The sequence below is a fragment of the Podarcis cretensis genome, assembly GCF_951804945.1.
Source record: "Podarcis cretensis genome assembly, chromosome: 3".
In the NCBI taxonomy this organism is placed as follows: domain Eukaryota; kingdom Metazoa; phylum Chordata; class Lepidosauria; order Squamata; family Lacertidae; genus Podarcis; species Podarcis cretensis.
The window spans coordinates 34,272,387-34,289,095 of record NC_137172.1 but is presented as its reverse complement, the minus strand read 5'-3'; the positions used below and the strand labels follow the sequence as shown (position 1 = coordinate 34,289,095).

The following is a 16,709-nucleotide window of genomic DNA, read 5'->3' as shown; positions in this document are numbered from 1 at the left end:
TAAAATATGTGCTAGTTTCGAGTCCTTGTCTTTCAATTCCAGGTTACAATGAGGTGCTTTAATTATTAAGAAAGTTGGGAGGGGTGCCTCATTTTGTATGCACTGAGACTCATGTTGTACATAATATAGCATTCTTTAATTAACTGCCACCTGCCTCAGTTTCCTTACTAATATTGTTTAGCTCAGTTACGACACTGCTTTTGCTGGATGAAGTAGACTGTTGATTCTGAGGAAACTAGTATTTCAGATGTTTTTGGACCAACTCCCATCAGCCTCAGCTAGGCTGCTCCAATGGTCAGGGATGATGTAAATTTTAGCACAACAACATCTGGAGACACACAGGTTCTCCAACCCTGCTGTATATTTCTGCTGATGTGCTAAAGTAGCACTCGCTCCCCCATGTACACCTGTGTAGTTACTGTCTTGTAAACTCAAGCTCTTACTGATCAGTGTATACATTTGGATGCTTTTTCTTCTAAGTTGCAGGTTATAAAGAAGATGTGTATTCAGAAATAAGTTCTACTGAGTTCTTACTCGAGCAAGTATGTTAGAATTGTTGCTAGCAGTGTATAATTAGGTAAAGGGAACTTTCCTGCTTAATGTCTTGAATACTAATGTATATCCCTCACTCCCTTCAAAGAGTTCAAGATGGGATATATGGTTCTCCTCCTCCTCATTTTACACTTACTGACATATTGTGTGGTATGTTAGACTGCAAGACTGACTAACCCAAGGTCATCAAATGAGCTTCATGGCTGAATGGGGGTTCAGACCCCAGGTCCTTAACTGTTAGGCTACACTTACTCTATTTAGGCTTACTTCTTCAGCGATGCCCATAGCTACCAAGCTTACTTAAGCACAGATATGATGACAGTGTCAAAGGAAAGCATGAAACACTAAGAACTTCCCTATCTGGGGCTGCTTTCAGGTGTCTTCTAAAAGTCAGTTGTAAACTTGTATGATTTCAAAGAGAGAATTTTGTCAATGTGTAAAGTCTGTTCTGTTGAACATACGATTTAATGTTTTTGTAAGGACATAGTCAAAATAGAGCTTGATATTGGCTTTTTCACTTTTAAATATTTAAAACTTGTTAAATTTGTTTAAAATTTGTCTAATTCAAAATCTGATTGTGATTCATTTGAAAATGCATAAAGCAATTATGTATTGGTCATTGTTAATGTGTTTCATATTATTATCTAAAGCTTGCTAGATTCATATCCAGTGGCATGGAATGTTCTTACCTTGATCTTGTTTTGCTGGAACAGCCTTTGCTAATCTGGTGCCTTCCAGGTGTGTTGTACTACAGCCCATCAATCCTAGATGCTATGATGTGAATTGTACTTGAAAACATCTATAGGGCACCAGGTTGGCAAAGGCGGTGCTTGAGAGTTTGTGTGCCAGCAAGTGGGTGGTCCCTATTTTGTATCTTGATTCTGATGCATCACAGTACTGAGATCACGAGATAAATTTGGCAGGCTACTTCACAGGCTGGAGCTGAGCTGTCAGACGAATCCCAGTTTGTTATTTTGCTATTCCATTTCAACATTAGATTATAAACAAACCACTTCTACATATTTCCTTAGGCTTATTAGTATGGCTTCACATGCTGCCCAAGAGCCAATTTCTGTCTATTGGTTAACAAGCTGTTCTTATTAACTCAACTATGCTATTCTTCTTTGTTCATTAGCAGTCCACGTGTCAAGGTCTCTCCCAAAGGCAGGTTTTTTTTATTACACCGGGAGAGGTTACACACAGATTTACTTTTCCACTGCTTCCATCCATCTTAGTTCATCATGGCTACCCCAGAATTTGGGCTTGGGAGTATTGGATTAACAATGGTCACCCTCCCAGTGGTGCCCTCATTGACATCTAGAAGTTGATACATGTCATGGCAAGCCCCATTTGCCTTTGGACTTCTAGCGCTTGTGGATTTGTGGGTGCCCTTGTGGTCTTCTGCATCCTTGTGGACTAGGTCTGCACCAACTGATGAGGCTGGAAGCTGAGAGACCTGAGGTGAGAGTGAGTGAGGCTTGAACTATAGGTTTTATTTTTAAATACCTAGATGTTGGCACCACATCTTTAGGTACCAATTTTGTACAGGAGTGATGAGGGAAAATTAAGCTACCTCATTTGTCCATCTAGCTTGGTATGGACTTCCACTTAGTACCTAATCCTTTTAAACTAGAGGCCTTGAGGTTTGGAACAGAGACCTGTATACAAAGCATAAGCTGATACAAAGCATCAGTTTTAGAAGCTTGAGAGACCAGGCTTCTAGGTTTGTTTGTTTCAGCTCTGACACTAGTCTTTAAGGATCTAAGCACACATTCTTTCTTTCTTTCTTTTTTTTTAATAATTTTTATTCGTTTTTCAGACAGATAACAAAAACAATATAGATCAATATAGCTTCAAAATCATCATTTCATACCCTTCTTTCTTTTGACTTCCCCATACCTCCCCATCCCTGCATCCTTGTTTAATGGTTCTTTAGCAACCCTTAGGTCCATTGTCTTAATTCCCTTTCATAAAGTTTCCTTTAATTTTTTTTTTAATTACTGCTGCAATTCTTTACCTCTTACCCCCTGACATCTTAACATTCCTCAATTTTACAATTGTTTTTAAGATATATTTTAAGCACACATTCTTTCTTAGGGGAATGGTGTTTCAAATAAGATTTCTTATCTGAGTTATGCATTTCCCCAAAACATGCGTGTCTCAGTCTTGTCTTTTTCTTGTCAAGCTTTTCAGTTGGGTTTGATTATAGCTGTCAGTTGCTGTTTAAAATGGCTGTTTCACATTGCTTCATTGTAACTCTTTTGTAGCATTGTTTTCAAAGTGTTGCTGCTAACATACAGTGGACCCTCAGGTTATGTTACCTTTGGGTAATGTAGTTTCACCGTGTGCGCATGCGCAGAAGCAGCACCTCTTCTTAGAAATTTTTGGGGTGCACATGGACCCCTGGAACAAATTAAATTCGTATCCAGAGGGGCCACTGTATTAATGTAAGAAGGTAATGCAGATGTAGTTATGGGATGAGTACATTTATAGTTTTGTGTCTTTTCAGGTTACTCTCTAATTCCTCTGTTACGGATGTTATACTTCATGTTGTAATCATGTGATTCATATCTAGAAAAATAGTACTAACTTGCTTGTAGGGTTTAGTGTGTATGATTTGAGAAGTCCAAAAGATACAAGTTGTAACATAGTATGGAGTTGCATATGCTGTTTAAATAACTGGACTTAAGTGCATATCTTTAGCTTGATATAAACCTATTACTCTTTGACTTAAATCAATGACAGTGAGTGATGGCAACACATGGACACATGTGCTTCCATCTTCTTCACACATATGAGAAGTTGAATCTGTGTTCACTTTAGAACACAGGTGGCTAAGCTGTGACCCTCCAGATGTTGGGCTCAACTCCTATCAGCCCCAACCCACATGGCTGGTGTTTAGGGATGAGGCAAGCTGGGGCCTAAGAACCAACCACAGTTCCCATTGCAAACAACCTTTTTTTAAAAAAAAAAACTGGCTTGAGATCCTGGTTTGACCTCTGCATTTGTACACGACATGGAACTGTGGTTTCTTCGTAATTAAAAAGGAAAGCTTTCACTTCTCCTCTTGCACATGGCAGTTGAGGCTGGGAAAGTGTGAAATCATGAAAGCATGCAATGCCTTGCTTGTGATCACCTAAAAACTGTGGCTTAAGTGAGTGTCTGAAGCAGGTCTCTGTCATAAAAATGGAAACTTTGCAAAGATTTTTTAAAAAGTTTTTTATGGTTATAAGGCACAAAATAATTTGCACATTGAACATATTTTCTTTACAAAGTTGTTTGTTTATAACATCTTTATATTACTTAATAGAATAATATTTTAAACAGTTAATAATAATAATAATAATAATAAATAATAATAATAAATTTTATTTATACCCCACCCTCCCCAGCCAAGGCCGGGCTCAGGGCAGCTAACAAGCAATAATAAAAAGAAGTTGACATAAAAATGGGTTAGTCCCAATGGAAGTAGACCCATTGAAATTAATTGACAAGACTAACTTAGGTCCATTAATTTCAGTGCTCTACTCTGCATGGAATTTAGTTGGATCCAGCCCAATTGAAATACAACATGGGGTAATATTGTAAAATATAACATTGCATAACATAAAAACTAATTAAAATGAGATTAAAAACAAAACACAACTGTATACCACATACAAAACCAAATAGTGTTGAAAAGAAAATTAAAGTTCCCAAATCCAGTAGAGCTTGGATAAAAAGTTTTTAAGAGGCGCCTGGCTCCAGAATTCCCCGAGGGAGGGCATTTTTGAGGGTGGGTGTGATCACTGAGAAGGCTTGCTTCTGTGTTGTCACCAAGTGGCAGTTGACTGATCATGGAATTGATTGGCTGGTCTGCACCTAGGATGTCCTGTTTCCAAGTTGTTAAAGCAGAGGCAGATTTAGGTTTAGTCGCACTGGGTGCAGAGCCTTGGGGGTGCTGCAGGGGGCGCTGCAACAATGATGTAGAATGGAAGGTGAGAGGCAGCCCTGCCCCCCCAACTTTGGCGTCACACAGGGCGCCACTGAAATTTGAGACCCCAAAGTCTGGCACTGGTTAAGACTTTAAATGTCAACAACCAAACCTTGAATTTGCCTTGGTAGCGAACAGACAGCCAGTATAGATTTTTCAGCACCAGTGTTATATATGTGTAAAGCTTGTTAGATTATTTATTCTACTTAGATGCTTATATCTTGGGATGATTTCTGTAGGATATTTATATCAGTCAAGAATTGCAGTCTAAAATAATTCACGGAAAGGATCCATTCTATGTACAAGCAATGTAGAGCTGAAAAAGATAATTGCATATCAGTGCCAGTTTCATCTTGAAGTATTTAGAAATCAATTTTGGTTTCTCATAATTACAGTGTTTGAAGAAACAGGCATCTAAATGGAGGGCAGCATTTTGGAAGACATGTACTTGTTTTTCTAAAGTAGACCGTTTCTGTGGTGACATTTTCCATTCATTTTATAAATAGATGTAAATTTGTAGGAAAACTTTTTTTAAACATGTTCAGATGAGTTTCAGGAACATGCACTGCCAACAGAATCTTGCACATCTCCATGTGTGGAAGAAAGCAGTAAAGAAACTCAATCCCAGTGATACAGAAACAGTGTGGGTAGACAGTTCTCATGTTTGGAGAGGTTTTATTCAGAGCTTTTTTTTTCAGCCGGAAGTCGCCGGAATTCAGTTCCAGCACTTCTCAGGTGGGTGCCATTGCCTTTCTAAGAGAACAAGGGAGGCGTTCGTGGTCAGCTCCAACACCTCTTTTTCTAGAAAAATAGCATTGGAATCATTCATTGCATTTACAGTAGAACCTCTACTTACAACTGCCTCCACTCGCGGACGTTCCAAATTGTGACCACGGCAAACCCGGAAGTAACCGGTGGGTTTGCTGCTGTTCACGCATGTGCAGGAGTGGCGATCACTGTTTGCGCATGAGTAGGAGCGGCGTTTGCTGTTCGCGCCTGTGCAAAATGGCCTCTCCCAGTGACCCGTTTCGCCATAAGGACGGGCCTCCCGAATGGATTGTGGTCGTGACTAGAGGTTCCACAGTATATACAACCTTTATCTTCCAAGGATCTCAAGGTGGTACCCATCTTTCTCCGCCCCATTTCATCCTCATAACAACCTGTGAGGTGGGTTAGGCTAAGAGATGGTGACACTTCCTGGAAAATAGAAAATGTTCTGCAATAATAAATTGAAGGTAGGAATTTGGGAAAGATGTGCAAGAAAATCGTCCAAAACAGTAAGGCACAATCCAGAGAGCTTTTTTGGACCCAAGGGAGCTTAATGTTTTTTCTTCTCAAATGCCAACCCCCAGATAGATTTCTATAGCATTTTGTGCTGTGCACCGGGAAAAATCCAACAGACCCCTTGCATAGAGATAATTGTTTGGATTTTGGTGTATGTGTATATTTGCAATGTGCTCGTGCATATATTGGGCTAGATCCAGAGTTGCTCTTAATGGTGTTCAGAGTGTACTGCAGGAAAGGGGCAGCCCAGAAGTTTTCACCAGTTTCTCCTTTGTCCTGCAGGGCTGTTCTGTGGGACTGAAGGACTCTCAGACAGCATGGAGTGTGGTGCTGGGGGCTGCGGGGGGAAAGAGGAATTGATGAAAATTGCCAACCCACTCCCCTCAGTGGGAAGCCTTCACTGGATCCTACTTTGCTCTGTGAATGTAAAGAACCCTTTGTTTGTGAAGGGCAAGAATAGTTCCAGTCCATTCACTGTAACAAAATGCTCAGTTGAGAAATATAAATACACTGAACAAATAAAGTAAGATGCCTTTCAGGGCTATGGCTTCCCTCCCACACATTATGTCCGGATCTTGAATCCTATTTTCCATTGAAACGCATTTCCTTCTGGTCTCCTGAATTTTGCACTGTGCACCTATCTGAGGAGTTCCTGACCTTGTTGAATATAATGTGATTATGGAAAATAAATGACTGTGAAATATGATAATGTGCATGGAAAATGTTTTTTTGCATGGTGCCTTAAATGCCAATAATTTGTTTCATTTTTAGGGTGTGGGTTTTGGTTGTAATTTGGTACATTCTTGAATTTTTCATTTTGAATGTTTGAAAATTAGTTTAATAATGAAAAGCAGCATACCCAAAAGCTATACTGATAATAGAATCACAGAATTGTAGAGTTGGAAGGGCCTCCAATAATCATCTAATGAACCCTCTGCAATGCAGGAATCTCAACTAAAGTATCCATGACAGATAGCCATGCAACCTCTGCTTAAAAACATCTAATAAAGGAGAGTCCACTACCTTCTGAGAGAGACCCTTCCACTATCAGACCGATCTTAGCATCATCTAGTTCTTCCTGATGTTTAGTCAGAATCTCCTTTCTTGTAACTTGAATCTATTGGTCCAGGTTCTACCTTCTGGAGCAGGAGAAAACAGACTTGCTCCATCTTCCATGACAGCCCTTTAGATGTTTGAATATGGCTATCCTATCTCCTCTAGTCTCCTCTTCTCCAGGCTAAACATACCCAACTCCCTGAACCGTTCCTCATAACTCTTGGTTTCCAGATGCCTGATCAACTTGGTTGCCCTCCTCTGCATACGTTCCAGCTTGTCAATATCCTTCTTAAATTAGGGTCCCAGAACTGGACACAGTACTTCAGTTAATGTGTGAGATTAATCTAATACAGGCATAGGCAAACTGCGGCCCTCCAGGTGTTTGGGACTACAATTCCCATCATCCCTAGCTAACAGGACCAGTGGTCAGGGATGATGGGAATTGTAGTCCCAAACATCTGGAGGGCCGGAGTTTGCCTATGCCTGATCTAATAGGTATATATTACTTGAGGCATCTCCTTTGCAGCACATAAGCCATCTACATTCTTGGGAAAAGCCATAATTGAAAAAGTGGTTTAAAGTCCTGTTTGAAAGCATGTACTACACAAACAAAGTGTAATACATTTAGAAGCCACCACAGAAGCCCAGCTGCAAGCAACACACTTCAAATCATAAAAATAAATGAAAGATTAGAACCAAAATAGAATGTACTGTGGAATAACAGATGCTGTGGGCATTCTGGAGGCTCCAACTTGCTTATTTGAAATAATAGCTGCCCACTGTTTGGTGTTCTACAAAGCAAATTGTGCACTTGTGGATGTTCTTCCACATGAAGGCTTTGCATTCATTTTTGTTAAGTTGGATCTTATTGTTGGTGTACTTTTCAAATTTATTGAAGGACAATCTGAACATGCTGTAACAAATTCATTCTTAGGGTCTCCCACGGGTCTCCCACGGCTTTTGCATTGCTGATTAGCACATTTCAGTGTAATATAGTATCAAAATAAAATTACCTGCAGAATATTGGCAGATAGCTTTTCAAAATAAGAGCAAGAGCAAGGCTTTTTTGTGTTTATATTTGTTTGTCTCTAGTTAGACTTAATATAAATGAGATAACCCAGCAAAAGCAAGTTCACACATCTTATTGAGTTTGTATATATATATTTAAGGTACGTATGTAAGAGGCTTGTTTATAATTCTATTTTGGGAATGATTCATGTTCTTATGTAGCTGCATTGTTTAATACGTTCTGGATGTCCCATGATCATGTTATAAAGTAGTTGTGTTCTATTTTATAAATCAAGTAGCGCTAGAAATTGTTTCTTTTTGTTTTCAATGTGTTTCTTATTAATTAAAAATTTGGTATGGCACAAGCAAATTTTTATTCTGAAAGTGTGACCCAGATGAAAAAAGATTGAGAACCATTGGATTAGCAAAAGAAAATTGGTATGGCTCCCAGATCGCATTAAATGCTTTTAAAGCATTGCTCATGCCATGGAATCATTTGTCAGTACAGATTGTTGACTGTAGAAAACAAACAAAAAATGATTTGCATCTATTGTTGTATTGACCCAACACCCAAAGCTAGCATGTGAATAGCTTAAACACAGATCTCCTTTAGCTCATGCATGAATCTAGACCTAGCCCTTGGTGGTCACAGGATTGTTCAGTCTTATGCTTGGGATTGGCACCACTGCTTGATTTGGGAATATGTTTGGGAATATGTTCCAGTCCATTTTGCATATGTTACTATGTGGTAAGGGCTTTGTTCAGCTAGTAATGAGCTCGGAATTTCAGATGAATATCTTGATATTATGGAAACAACCACATCTTGGCAAAACAGTATGCCTTTGACTGATTAAAAAAAAAAGTACAAAACACTCCATTAAGCTCTAGTTTGAAATATGAAGTGCTTCAGTTAAAACACTTAAAATGCAAAATATATGTAACATATGTAATATGACCATAGGAAGCTGCCTCATGCCAAGTTAGACTATTTAGTCCTCTAACTCAGCACTGTCTGCACTGACTGGCAGCTACTCTCCAGGGTTTGCAGGCAGGAATCTTTCCCAGCCTTCCTTGGAGAAGTCAGGGATTGGAAATGGAACCTTCTGTGTGCAAAGCATTCCACCCAGTTATGACCCTTCCCGAATGCATTTCTGAAATAAAATACTGTCTTAATCCTGCAATGGTTTGTATAATTGAATCTTCAGATTGTACTGAAATTTATAGTTTAACAAGCACTCAAAAAACAGGGTTTCAGAAAATTGTGGTTGGCCTTGGTAGCCTATCCCCTTTTCTTTTTTCTTCTTGAATAGCAGTGCTGTTTCAGGGTTTTATCTTGGTCATTGAACAACTGAAATTCTTGGGTGATCTCCAATAGAGTCCATCTGCGAGCAGAATGGACTTCTTGCTTGTGCAGTCTGACTGCTTCTTCCTTCCTTTCCCCTACATGCCCCAAAATTTCTTCCAGATGGCTCTCCAACCCTCTGGAACACATTTTGGAAGCGTTCAGGGGGCTGCAGGTGGAGGAAGGAGAGGAGAGAAGACTATTGCTTGAGTGGATTTCATCCCCACCCTCAAATTTTTAAGCTGTCATTAATTTTGTAACTTGGCAGTTTTGCCTTTTTCATTTATTTATTTTTTGCAATAAATCTAATAAAAGCTCAGAAGTATACAACATCTTACATTTTCTGGTATAAAACCTCCAAATGTGGAAAAGTTATGGAGTTGGGCCTTAACTTGCCTCTTTGTAAACCCTTGCTCACAAAAATTAGTTTGTAAAAGTGGAGGGAAAACTCCTAAGCTTGCAGAGCTTCTATTCTTCAATGTTCCCCAGTTCCTTTCTTTAAAAGATTACCTCTCCTACTACATGCTCTGCTCATTTGCCTGCTGCAGCACTGGAATTTACTAAAATATAAGAGAAATATCTGCCTTTTGCAGGACAGCTGGACAGGAAAGCAGTTGCTCTCTCATGCTGCAATAAACATGTTACAGGAAGACTGCCATTTACAATACTGTGTATCATTTTTTAAAAAAATGAATGAGATCTGTGCGCTAGTGGTTGAGAGCACTGGCAGGTTGCAGAGGCATTTTTAAAAATGTGGTGGTGTTGTAGCAAGTATTTCTTTCTACTTTCCTCTCTTCTTGTTGAGAATGAAGAAGCTTGGTATTCTCTCTTCTCTGTAACTCAACCCGACATCATCATGCCATATAGTTGCTCATCTAAAATGGCACTAGACTTCACTACTCTCCCCTTTGAAATGTCAAGAGATACATTGGGTTTGTTTGGCGATCATCTGTTTGCCTTCTTGAGTATAGAAAATGAGAAGCTGTCGTGAGGTCTCCCTCTTACTGCTATTACTCTTTTATGCTGATAAATATTTGTGTATCCGCTGCCTAAAAGTAAAAGAAATGAAGCAGATGCAGTGTTAATATACTTGAAAGATTTCAAATACAGGTGACTCCCCACTTATGTGTGGGTTACGTTCTGGGCCCATGGGCACATACAGTAAGTGAAATGCATGTAAGTGGGGAGCCTTGTGAGAGCGGGTAACTAGAGTGATTTCTTCTTCTTCTTTTACAGCAAAAAAGTTCAGAGCTATTTGGAACGCTACATAACAAAAAGCAACCCATACTGTACCTTTGCCTACAGATTGCCAGAAAGGGCAGAGAACAATGTGTTTGAGCCTGCAGCAGTACAGCTTCCTGCCCGACAGCTGTTAAGCAGGGCAGTGCAGCAGCATTGAGAGCTCACTCGCGCCATTTTGGAGCCCATAAGTTCCTCCCTCCCTCCCTCCCTCCCTCCTTTCCTTCCTTTTTTAAAAAAAGCCTTTAAAACATCTTTGGACTCTGGGGAGGATCTCCTCACCTGCTATGAGGACTTTCCAGCTCTCTCCTATCGTTTCCAGCTTACGTTGTTGTTTATTTGTGTCCGACTCTTTGTTACCCCATGGACCAGAGCACGCCCGGCACTCCTGTCTTCCACTGCCTCCAGCTTTGAATTGATGTAAATTGTTAGATTGATTGCCCACCACTGCACATTTATGTGGTTACACATGTGTTGATCGCGTGTAAGTCGAATGATGTCCGTACATGAATTTTCGATACTATGCAGCTCTAGAAACAATATTTCAGTGGCTTATCAATATATCAACCTTTTTCCAGTTGGTGGTCCAAATGTAGTATGTCTGCCTGTCCACCTAGAATGGGGAGGCTTGTGAGCGGTAGAGGAAATCATTTTGTTTCTATCAGGGATTGCAACTTACAGCTTTTTAAAAAGGGCTTAAAAGGTGCTGCCATTCTTTAGCAGTACATTCAGCTACAAATGAATTATTGTGTATAAATACAAATTTATAAAGCTTCTTTTAAAAGCCTTGCAATAGACCAGGCCTCTGAGGAGGCAGAGCTGCCGCACTACTAGTTCCATCAAGGGCATTCTTCAATAGGCCAATGAGGTAACCACATTCCAAATTGTTCACTCACTGAGGATCCTATTTTTCCTGGGGATGTAATTGTTCCTATGCTGAATTTTTCATGGCATTGGGCCTACTGTTTCAACTTGCTATCTCTAGAAAAGCACTTCAGTTTTACACTATGTTATCTTGGAAAGAGCTCTTTGTGAGTTGCAATAAGTTTCTTAAAAAAATATTTCTAATGATTGCAAGTGACAAGAGGATGGCTTTCTCACAAAAACTTGATTTTCAGAGAACAGAGTGTTGAGCTGTTGAGAACATAAGGTTTAAATTTATTTGTCTTTGAATAAAAGTTTCAAAGAAAACTTGACAAGTATCCACTGTTTCCAATGTTTATATCTGGCAACATTTTCATGCCAGAATGGACATTTCAATTTATAATTTTGTTATCCCACATCAGTGGTTATATCTTGGGTTTCAGGTCCCAGAGCTTAACCTTAAAAATACCTGTTTAAGTAGGAACTCAAGCTACTAGAAGCAATCTCTCACAACTTACAACTGCATTAATGGTAGGCATGGAGCTCTGTCATATGAAAATTGTTCATTCCTTCATTTAACACTGCAGGGTGGCTCAACACAGAACCTATGCTGAGTACAAATTCTTGTTTTGTTCCAAGGGTTGACTCTTATTAAATGTATATAAACTTGCGCCAAAGCAGAAATGAGATTGAATGAAGACATCAACCTGTTAATGAAATGGATGTGTGCTCATTCATTAGTCTTTTTGTCATGTTAGCAGTTTGTTGTCATGGTTCATAAAATAGCAAGTACTTATCAGTACTGTAGAATGTTAAATAACTGTCAAATATACTAATAGAAAACTTGACTCACCAAATGTCACTGCCCAAGGGGGGAGGTATTAGCATGCTCAGAAGTACCAACCACCCCAACCCTTTTATGGGGGGGGGGAGGGTGCACTTTTAGTGGCAAGAGACAAAGCCCTAAGTGCCCCATTCAGCATGCTCACTGACAATGCTGACTGTTTGGGAGGAATGGGGTGGCGGGGAGGAAAGCTAGGGTGGGGGAGAGAAGTAACCTATACACAGAAGCACTCCCTACTGCAATATTTTGTTGCAGACCCCACTTGTTTTACCTGTTCAAACACATCAAAGGAGCCTGAGTTCATCTCTAAATCAGAGGAAAGAATTCTGCTTTGAGTGCATAAGGGGAAAAGTAGCCTAACTGATGTAAAATATGCCTGGCTCTTGAACAGTCCTTTCTATTCATTTTTTCCTAATCAGCGAGGTGGGGTGGAAAAATTCTCCCTGCTGTTATTTTCATGGAAAATTTTCCATGTCTTAAAATACATTTTTAAAAAAAAGCAATTAGCAACATAATGAATGGATGCAGCACCAGGTGGAGAATTTTCAAAGTAGTAATTACCTTTTTTCATGTTAGTAGAGCAAATTGTCCCCTGTAATAGCTAAAATGAGAGCTGGTTCATTCACATCCTGGGGTGCAGATTGTGTACACAGGTGCAGGACAAACTCTTAGACCGCAGTCTTTTGCCCACTTACCTGGGAGTAAACTGTATTGACTTCATTTGGACTTTTGAGTAAACCTGTGCAGGATTTCATCCTCCCCGCTTGTAGTGTGTTGTGTGATTGAGTGCATACCTGCACACATACTTAACCAATGTGATCTGCCTTCTTAGTTGACCTTTTATGGGACTCTGCTTCATGAAGTTATTATAAGACCTCTAGATGCCCCATACTAGGTATTTTAAGAGCACATGGGAAGCAAAGGCAGGAAAAAACAGGCAATGTAGTTTGGCTGAACTGTGCTGTTCTATTTCATAGAATCATAGAATCATAGAGTTGGAAGAGACCACAAGGGCCATCGAGTCCAACCCCCTGCCAAGCAGTTCCAGCTGCAGAATTCTTCAGAATATAGTGACATCAGGAAATTCTGTCTTTAAAGTAATGACTGGCATTTAATTCTTTAGAATTAACAATTATGTACTTAAAATGTTGTGTTTTATATTGAAATACAAATACATAACATCAGATGTTTGTTCCATACAGTTTTACACTAGAACTGCTACAGGAAATAAATAGTTTTCTGTTTCCCCAAAATAGAACTTTAGCCAACATTATATCTTCAAAAAAGTCAGTGGGATATTATAAAATAACATTTTAGAGCTAGTGTATCCCTCAAGACTAGAATTCCTGCACACTTTTAGTGCCTTAACATCTTACACTGAAAGGAAATTAATTCTTGAAAGAATGCTGTGCACAATCCATTTGAGACAGTTTTGTTAAAGAAATACAAGCTGTCAAGAAAACTGCAGCCAATGCTGAATTATTACAATAACATTTTAAAGGAAGTTTTCATTATGAGAATTCAAAGTAATGTTTCCAGAACTGAGTTGCAGATCTGATTGGAATGCTTCATCAGTTGGTAGGCTAAGAGTTTTGTGTTAGATTAAAGGACTCTAGATGATCAAAATGTATGAAGGTAGCATGCAGACATCATTCATTCAAAGCTTTAGCTGGCATTAAAGTCAATGGTGGGGAAGCTTTAGCTCCTGTAATTCTGTGTATCATAGTACGGTTTAAAAGCACAGCAGGCAACCTATGAGTAAATTCCATGAAGATCATTGTTGCAAGTGAAAACTCAATAGACTGGATGTAAATTAAATTAGTTGCATTTAGATCCCATTGAAATCAGCAAACTTGGTTACCTCACTACACTGCTGAAATAATTGCACTGGCTGTCAGTTAGCTACTAAGCTAAGCTCAACTTTTGTTTTGAGGTACAAAGCCCATTGATGCCATTGATGCTTGACTAGCTGGTAACTGAAAGAACTAAGAGGACTGGCTAAGCTCCAACTTGGTTTCCTGGGCAGCATAAGACTGTACTAGCAAGGTTCTGGTTTCAGCCAGAGTATTCTAACATCCCACTTCCAGCTCACTGTTTGGTGTATGTCAGGAGATGTGAAAAGAACTATTTCCTTTATTAGGCGTATAACTAGACTATCACTCTGGTTGGAGGCAAAGCATGGCCTTTATTTATTTTACAGGCGTTTTCTCCCTTCTCTACATGCATGCTCTCTGTTAAAAATAAGTTGTTTCGGAGTTTCAGCATCTATGCTTTTATCTCCTGAGGCAGTTTTCCAGCTCTTCTGAGTCCAGGCAGCCTGGGAAATGGGCCTCAAGTAATCTACCCCCCCCCCTCTGTTTGTTGTTCAGATTGAAAAATGTCAGCAGCATGAACCAAAATAACAAAAGGACAAGAAGGTATGCTCAGTAATTGCCAGGGTTTACCGAGCAAAATTCCCTTACTGCCCTCCTCCACCATCAACCATTCTGTAAAAAACGAACAACTTTTCTCTGTCTTCAAAATGTGTTTACTAAGGATCCTTTCATACATTTACCTTTTAATGAGGAAATAAGTGTAACCAAGCCTCCCTCTGCATCTTTTGGCTTCTGGAAGCAAAGTTTATTTTCCTTTCCTGCTAATACCAGAAGTGCCCTTGAGCACTTCTTTCCCCAACCTTGCCTGATGCTCCTAGAATGAAAGGGTTTCTTAGACTTTCTCCCTCGCACACTCATCCCATATTGGAACTGTTCCCTTCCAAGTTCCTGTGGTGGCAACAACTTCTTAATGAGCAAACTACTACACTCAACAGCTTTTGAGATTAGGTCGAGGGGTATGATTTACCTGTACACAGTTATCTGTGACTGACATCTGTCTGGCATTTCAAGGAATTGTCAAGGAAATAAGATACTACAAACTCAGGCAAATGTTTTCCTTCATCAGTGTTTTCTACTTACCATTAGGAGGTTTTCTTTTCTGATGTCTAATCTCACTTTACCTTTTCATAGTTTTAAAACAATTTCTTCTTGGTCCATTTTCTGTGCTGTTGAATAACTGTTTTGCCCATTTCTTTTAGGAAATATTTTGAGATGCTAAAGACACTCTCTTTCTCTTAGAAGTAATTGGAGTTCACCAGGGGATGGAGCAGCCAAAAATATTCCATTCCCTGTAATCTGAAGTGGTAGAATCCAGAATTTGATCATTTTCTGCTGTTTAATGTGCCATTTGGATCTCGTATGAACATTTAACTATATTAAGCTCTCTATTAAGGGGAACAGCTTTAACAAAATTTTGTGATCTTCCTGTACAAGTGACTGCAGATATATGATGACTTCTTTCCATTATGCCAAGTTCTTGTAAATGTAAATAGGAGGTAATAGTCCTCAAAAATCCCTAGTTAAGTTTGATGAGCTAGCTTTCCCAGCTCTTGCAGGTGCCTTTGGACTGAAGTCATTGTTTTTCCTATGCATTGGACATTCCAAATTCTCTAAAATTAAATAAATGCACTTTTTACTGAAAGTGGAACAAGTGATGTCACAAATGTAATGCTCATGAAATAGAAGATGTTAGTGACCTGCTGGTTCAACATTTTATTGAGGAAAATGTCAAAAATCTAATTGGGGATTGAGCTAAAAAGATGGTTCAGTTAAAAAATATGGTTATTTTAAACACCAGTTAAGGACAAAACCTTATCCAAACTCCATTTAAGAAGACTGTATACTTATATACACTTTATTGCTCATTTTTTTCTTCAGTCCAAATTGCTGGTTTTTAATGGTGGTTTTTAATTGCTTCTTAACCCACCCTTTATGGAATGTTTTAAAAATACAAGAAGCTTTTCACAATGAATTGGTACTTCAGATTGTCCCTGTTGTTGTCCTCTCCAAGATCATTACAGACGGAGCTGACAGGGAGATATGAAGTGATTTGATTTTTAATGCCGCAGAAATAGACATTTCTATTGTTTCCATTTAAGGTGTGAAGGGATCAAAACCATACCCATATGGTTTAAAAATAACATCCTGATAACCAGGGTTGCCAGGATGCAACCTGTCGAGCAAGCATTTACATTCGATATGCATTTATAAAGCAGGAGTTGAGGTCCCTACTGGAATTGATGGGAACCACTGTAGGAAACAGACTTTTTTTTTTTTTTAAAAAAAAGACAGAATCAGTAACTATGGCTGAGGGTTGTTTTTGTTTTTAACACCCCCCTCCCCAAATCTTATTTTTTAAAAGTAAACTTCTCACATTTTTTGCATTCAAAAACTAAATTGCTAGAAAGCATAAAAGGTTTTTTTGTGTCTGTTTAAAAAGGAGCTGTGTTCTTTTCATAGCAAATATGATTGCTGCATGTAAACTAGTGTTACACTAGTGTTTCCCAAGTTAAGCATGTAAGGCACCCGAGGCCTATGTGCAAATACTGGAACCCTGATAATGCCAGCATCTGTATGCTTTCTGTGATTCATAAATTTTGCTGTGGAAAAGGCCAGTTAACACTGGTGTCTTATGTGCCAAACACGTTTGGTTCTTAAAGTTTGGAGCTCCTG

At 39.1% G+C, this 16,709-nt stretch overlaps 1 protein-coding gene and 1 long non-coding RNA gene across 2 annotated transcripts in view; both read left to right on the top strand.

Moving 5' to 3' along the window:
* The window catches only part of LCLAT1 (lysocardiolipin acyltransferase 1), a 94,227-nt gene that overhangs the window by 832 nt on the left and 76,686 nt on the right, over positions 1 to 16,709 (top strand). The window lies entirely within an intron of this gene.
* On the top strand, positions 502 to 6,518 carry LOC307211628. Its single transcript, XR_013836550.1, has 2 exons — positions 502 to 542; positions 6,092 to 6,518. It is a non-coding gene; the product is annotated as an uncharacterized lncRNA (long non-coding RNA).